At 35.4% G+C, this 6,625-nt stretch overlaps 1 protein-coding gene across 4 annotated transcripts in view; it reads left to right on the top strand.

Annotated features, from left to right (window-relative positions):
• Positions 1–3,759: 3,759 nt before the first annotated feature.
• LOC101884989 (synaptotagmin-4) overlaps positions 3,760–6,625 on the top strand; it is a 64,877-nt gene continuing 62,011 nt past the window's right edge. For all 4 annotated transcript variants that reach the window (XM_087292903.1, XM_087292902.1, XM_087292901.1 and 1 more), the window contains exon 1: positions 3,760–3,857. The gene's annotated coding sequence lies outside the window, so the exon portion shown is untranslated. The remainder of the gene's footprint in view (positions 3,858–6,625) is intronic.

Below are 6,625 nucleotides of genomic sequence, written 5' to 3'. Positions count from 1 at the left end.
GGAATTTCGCACACACAAACTCTAGTGTGACCATAGCTTAACTCTCTATGCTAATGAGGGAGGGATGGTCACTAGTGGGTGGGGCTTTCCCCCTCTGTTGACATCATACAACAGGAAAATGTCACTCAAAGGGTTTCTGCAGACTGTTTTTATCAAGTCTGATTAGAACAAATACAATGAACTCATGTTTAGCATTAGCGCAGGGGTGTCCAAACTCATAGATTAGCTCCAACTTCCCTCAACACACCAGCCTGGAAGTTTTTGTATACCTAGTAAGAGCTTGATTAGCTGGTTCAGGTGTGTTTAATTGGGGTTGGAACTAAAATATGCAGGACACCGGACCTCCAAGATCGAGTTTGGCCCCCCCCTGCATTAGAGGCTGGAGATATTTACACACAGCCGACACACAACTGGGTTTAAACCCAGCATAAAATGAATTTTTGCATCATAGGTCCCCTTTAAAACAAACTGCATGTCTTTCAGCTGATAGTTTCCAAAGGTTTGATGAGATTCACGCATGCGTGCTGTGATAAAATTGTCATGAAGTCATTCCAGAAGCAGAGCTCCTAATCGGTGAGCGTCTGGATCTCCATATGCATCTTCTTCTTCTCGTGTCCAGTCTCGCTGTTGTCCTTCAGTACAGGAGGACGTTTATCTCTCAGGAAGAACTGTGATGTTTTTATTGTTTCAGATTATCAGTCATGATTGCACAGTGATTTACACTACAATCCTCATGCTGCCGTCGAGAGACGCTCTTTCTGTGGCCAAAAAAACGAACTTCACTGTTCAAAATAATATATTTAATTAGCAGTTTTATGTATTTTAATTTGTTATTTTCCTCAGTTTATTTCTGCTTTTGAGTTGCATTATGGGATCTTGATCTGTATTTCAGCAGCTTTTAACCTTGAGAAGTCATAGTCTGCAGGGTTATGTGATCTGAGTTGGTGTTGTATATTACTCTACGGAAGCTTTGATAAACTGCAGCACATTTTCTGTTATTATACAGACTTATTTCTCTATATATTTGCTGTTTCTTATACATTATAATATCTCAAACTACTAAAATGTCACTAAAAGTCACATTGTTAAACTGTAGAGTTGAATTTTCAACATCAGAAGTGGACAGAGCAGAGATCAACATCCCATAATGCAGTTCACCACTGCAAAAAAACCCAAAACACAGTAAATACAGAAGCTGATCATTAATAGATTTCCTTCATGTTATTTTCTATTTATTTATGCTTTTGAATTGCATTATGTGACCCCTTGTCCATTAAATTGTCATGAAAATGTAGCGTTATATATTTAAATTTATATTAAATAATATATTTTAGATGATATTAACAGGGTGGCTTAGTGGTTAGCACTGTCGCCTCACAGCAAAAAGGTCGCTGGTTTGAGTCCCGGCTTGGTCAGTTGGCATTTCAATGTAGAGTTTGTGTGTTGGCGTGGGTTTCCTCCAGGTGCTCCAGTTTCCCTCACAGTCTAGACACATGCGCTGTAGGGGAATTGATGAACTACACTGGTTGTAGTCTATGAGTGTGTGTGTATGGGTGTTTCCCAGTTTAGGGTTACAGCTGGAGGGGCGTCCACTGTGTAAAACACATGCTAAAATAGTTGGCAGTTCATTCTGCTGTTGTGACCTCTGATAAATCAGAGACTAAGCCTAAGGAAAATGAATTGAGTGATATTTACATTTTAAAATGATAAGATAGTAGATAAAATCGCATTAAAAAGGTTATAACATTATTCTAAAATTCTACAACAGTATATAATAAATTATTCATTAAGTTTTTTTTTATTTTTATATTTTATTATCTTAATCTTTAATGTTTGGTATTAAAAAGTAAAAAAAAGTTACTTTTATTGACATTTTTATTAGTTTAAAGTGCTATATTGTCTGGATTGCTGTTGTAAATAATGGTACAAAACCCTGGTATTAAACTGCCAGTGCTTTCTGTTATTTTACAGACTTTTTTCTCTAGATATTATCTCTTAAATAGTTTCTAAACTACAAAAGTGTCTATAAAAGTCACTTTGTTAAACTGTAGAGTTGAATTTTCAAGCTCAAAAGTCGACAGAGCATAGATCAGCATCCCATAATGCAATTCACAATGTAAATAAACAGAAAACCCCAATAAATAAACTGTTAATTAAGGTATATTTTACAGTGTACCGTGGCGTTTTGTACAATCAGTCAGGTGGCCAAACCTGTTCAGTGTAACCAAACTCAGACTGCCTTCAGCTAGATTTACCAAAGAGCGGTCAGATCGTCTGCATTTACTGACCGCTGGAGTGTGTTTGATGATAATTATATTAATAATAATGATGATGAGCTCGGAAGGCCAAACTCAAGTGCTTTCTCTCTGTGTGCTGCAGCTCTTCTTCTTCTTCTTCTTCTTCTGTTTGAACTGGATTAAAGACATTGTGCAGACTCTCCTGTCTCTGGTGCATATTTTATCTTTGTGCTTTGCCTTAAAGCAACTATTAATACATTCTGTAGTGTGTTTGAGCCATACTATAATAAAGTACTGGACCTAATCTGTTGTTGTCATTCTAGAGTTGCAATGGTAACACGACAACTAAAGTGATTGATCTATTGTGGTGATTGTACTGTTGCTATGGTAACACGACAACTACAGAAATTGATCTGCTGTGATTCTACTGTTGCTATGGTAACAAAACAACTAAAGTAACTGATCTGTTGTGGTGATTGTACTGTTGCTATGGTAACATAACAACTGAAGTAATTGATCTGTTGTGATTCTACTGTTGCTATGGTAACATCTGATCTGTTGTGGTGATTGTAATTCTATAGTAATATAAACAACTGATCCAATACTGTAGTTTTCTACAATATATATATATATATATATATATATATATATATATATATATATATTGTAGTATAATATAAACTACAGTTGAATAAACTAGAAAACTACAGTATATATATATATATATATATATATATATATATATATATATATATATATATATATATATATATATATATGTGTGTGTGTGTGTTTGTGTGTGTGTGTGTGCGCACATACATACATACATACATACATACATACAGGGCTCAGCATATATGCGTACACCCCTCACAAATCTCTCTTTTAAATTCATAGTTTTATTAGGAATCTCTACAATATTATATTTGTGCATATACATTAGTCAATAATCTGGAGCTGATCTAACAAAATAACTTACGATAACGGTTCAAAAACTAGTACAGCCAAATGTATGTGTTATAGAGAAAATATTAAATACAAATTTAAAAAGAAAGGAAACATCAAGAGAAGCAAAAAAAGTTTAGTTGAATTTTTGGTAGATTGTAATTTTTATTTTGCAATATTTTGCTTGAATTTAATCGTATTATGTTTCAATTTCTAAATATGTTTGGTGACTAAAATATAATTTTTATAAATAAATAAATAAACAAATATATATATATCACTCTCGTATATAATTTTAATGCTGAGGTCAGTATTTTTGGCCATTTTAAGATTTTTCTTTTTCGATTGGCAACGGAATTAGTCTTTAAATTACACTTTAATCTTAATACTAGTATCTTGCTAAATAACTAGTAAAAAAATTACATTGTCATCATTTGAAATAATGCAAGTACATAAATGTGCAAAATATGTAACACTTGTGTGTTTTTTTTTTTTTTTTTTTGATGTTTCAACCAATTAAATTGTAAAGAACTTTACACTAAAAACTATAAAAGTCATTGCGTGATCACGTGATGTCGGTGGCGCGCATTCAAGTCAAATCCTCGCTTTTTTATGCCTCTTTATGTTCATGTTTGACGGAGTTTACTTAGGAAAACGTGCTTGATCCACAAATAGGTAAGACTGATGTTTATTTTTATAATGTGAGAAGATATTTTGAGGACGCGTGATGTTTAATGAGCAGAATAGTTGTGAAGCAAGGTTGTTTGTTTTCCATGTGACAATCTGCAAATGGCACTGTTGTTTATGAGTTGTGGGATAATTGATTATCGCTATGATTTTACTCATATTTGATTTACCATTGTTAGTGGTTCGCGCCACAAGTATAAATAAGTAACATCACACAAACACAACCTGCGCATTATTTATTGTGCGCGTTCCCTTTAAATTCTGCAGGCGTGGCTGAACACTCGTAAACACACACATCGTCTGAAAAATGTGATTTAGACCACAAATATTGTCATATAACGCCCGTGTGTGTTTTATCTGGGAGCAGTGTGTGGGTGTGGATGTTTGACCGCTTCAGAGTTCACATAGACCCCTCCAGCACTGTTTCTCCTTCAGTCCTCCTCGAGCTTTTTCCACTTTTACAAACACAGAAAGTTCTTGTTCAACTGTTTAATAAAAACAAGTATAAAGACGGTTATTGTTTCACAATAAACTTAAATACTCATTTTGCCTTGTCGTGTAATATCTTCTTTATGGATTATTATAGATTGATGATTGACAGATGGGGTTGCTTAAAGGGACAGTTCACCAAAAATGAAAGCTTCCTCAAGTTATACTTTTATGAGTTTATTTATTTTCTGTTGAGCAAAATCTGAATAATGTTGGAGTATATCTGTCTTTGTGTTCAATAAAAGAAACTGAGATTTAAATCAAGAGGAGGATGAGGAATGACAGCATTTATTATGTGTGTACTGTCTCTTTAACCACGAGGTGGCGCACGTGTGCAAAGAGTCAGAGTGACTCTTGTTGAGCTTCAGCTTTCATTTTTGTTTTATTTCAACCAGGTTTGATTACGGAGAAGGTTTTTTAATGTCTGGTGTATAATGTTGGACTTTTAGCTGCAGATTTAGTGCTTATTAAACTCTTGTGACCCTCCCTAGACTTTCTCTGACAGGCGCAGTGGGTTTGTTTCGGTCTTGTGAGTTTTTTTCACTAATAAGATAACAAGCTTGTGCTGATTTAATTTGAAAGAGAATTCATTTACCATAAAATTAGATTGACTGAATTTGTCTTCACTTCACTGTATCTTAATAATAGTAATTAAATATATATATTTTTGTAACTCTATATTCGGTTATAGGTTTTTGTGCAAGGAATAAATTGAAATTAACATCGTTCTTACTTTCTAACTTTAAAATGTATATAAAAAAGTTAAGTATTTTATTTTATAAACGCAACACTGGAATACACGCTAAGATCAGAAGTCGCGGCTTCAAAAATTCGTTTCAAACCGGAAGTACAAATTTGCTCGAAATAATGCAAAAACAGCCAATTTTCACTTGTTAGTGAGATATATGTGTCATAATAGTGTTTATAGCAGTGTGAGACACATATATGACTGTCAACAGCTCAACACATGTGTTCTGGTGTTTCGTGACCCTTTAACACCACATCTCCAGCACACATTACTGAGGTGCTCACTGTAAGGCAAGGCAAGTTCATTTATATAGCACATTTCATACACAGTGGCAATTTAAAGTGCTTTACACAAACAGGAATAAAAGAGACAAGTGTAAGAAAATAAAAACAAATAATAAGAATTATAAAAAATAGATAAAGCAGATAAAAATGTGTTAAATTAGGTTATAAGACATAATAGTGCGATCTGTCAGACGCAGCATGGTGCTCATTCAGTAAAGGCACAGCTAAACAGATGTGTGTTCAGTCTTGATTTGAATGTGCCTAATGTTGGAGCACATCTGATCATTTCTGGAAGCTGAGTCCAGCAGCAGGGGGCGCTGTTAGCGGCTGAAAGCTGATTCACCCTGCTCTGACTGAACTCTTGGAACTTCTAGTTAATATGATCCTAAAGATCTGAGTGATCTGTTAGGTTTGTATTCAGTCAGCATATCTGTAATGTATTGAGCTCCTTGTAAATATCTCCATACACACAACACTGCATCTGTTGTGAATTGATGTTTAATAAAGCTAAAAAAGACGTGATTTTGTTTCTCACTTTGTAGTCCTCATCATATGACTTCAGCACAAGTTCTATAATGTCGTGTATGTGGTGGAGGGTCATGAGTATTTCAGTGTTTGCGTGTTTCTGGTGTCTAAATGATTGCGAGATCAGCTGGCAGCCGCAGCGTTGCAAAAAAAGGAACTTTCTTAGAAAACTTTTTCAAGTTACTAAAGACAGGATGCTTTCAGAAATCAGCTGTGAAATCAACAGTGAAATAATCTCGTTCTGTGCAATATAGACATGTGCTGATATTTAAAGCATGTTATGATCATTTAGCAGGATGTAAACTGCGTCTCTGCTGTGTCTAGAGCAGGGATGGGCAAACTTGATCCTCGAGGGCCGGTGTCCCTGCAGAGTTTTGTTCCAACACTAGTCAAACACACCTGAACAAACTAATCAGTGTCTTCAAGATCACTAGAACTCTATAGGGAGGACTGTTTGAATAGGGTTGGAGCTAAATTATGCAGGACACTGGCCCTCCAGGATCAAGTTTGCCCACACCTGGTCTAGAGTGTGTGTGTGTGTGTGTGTGTGTGTGTGTGTGTGTGTGTGTGTGTGTGTGTGTGTGTGTGTGTGTGTGTGTGTGTGTGTGTGTGTGTGTGTGTGTGTGTGTGTGTGTGTGTGTGTGTGTGTGTGTGTGTGTGTGTGTGTGTGTGTGTGTGTGTGTGTGTGAGTGAGTGAGTGAGTGAGTGAG

This window comes from Danio rerio, chromosome 18 (assembly GCF_052040795.2).
Source record: "Danio rerio strain M-AB ecotype USA chromosome 18, GRCz13ab, whole genome shotgun sequence".
Classification (NCBI taxonomy): Eukaryota; Metazoa; Chordata; class Actinopteri; order Cypriniformes; family Danionidae; genus Danio; species Danio rerio.
This window is presented reverse-complemented; position numbering and strand designations above follow the sequence as displayed.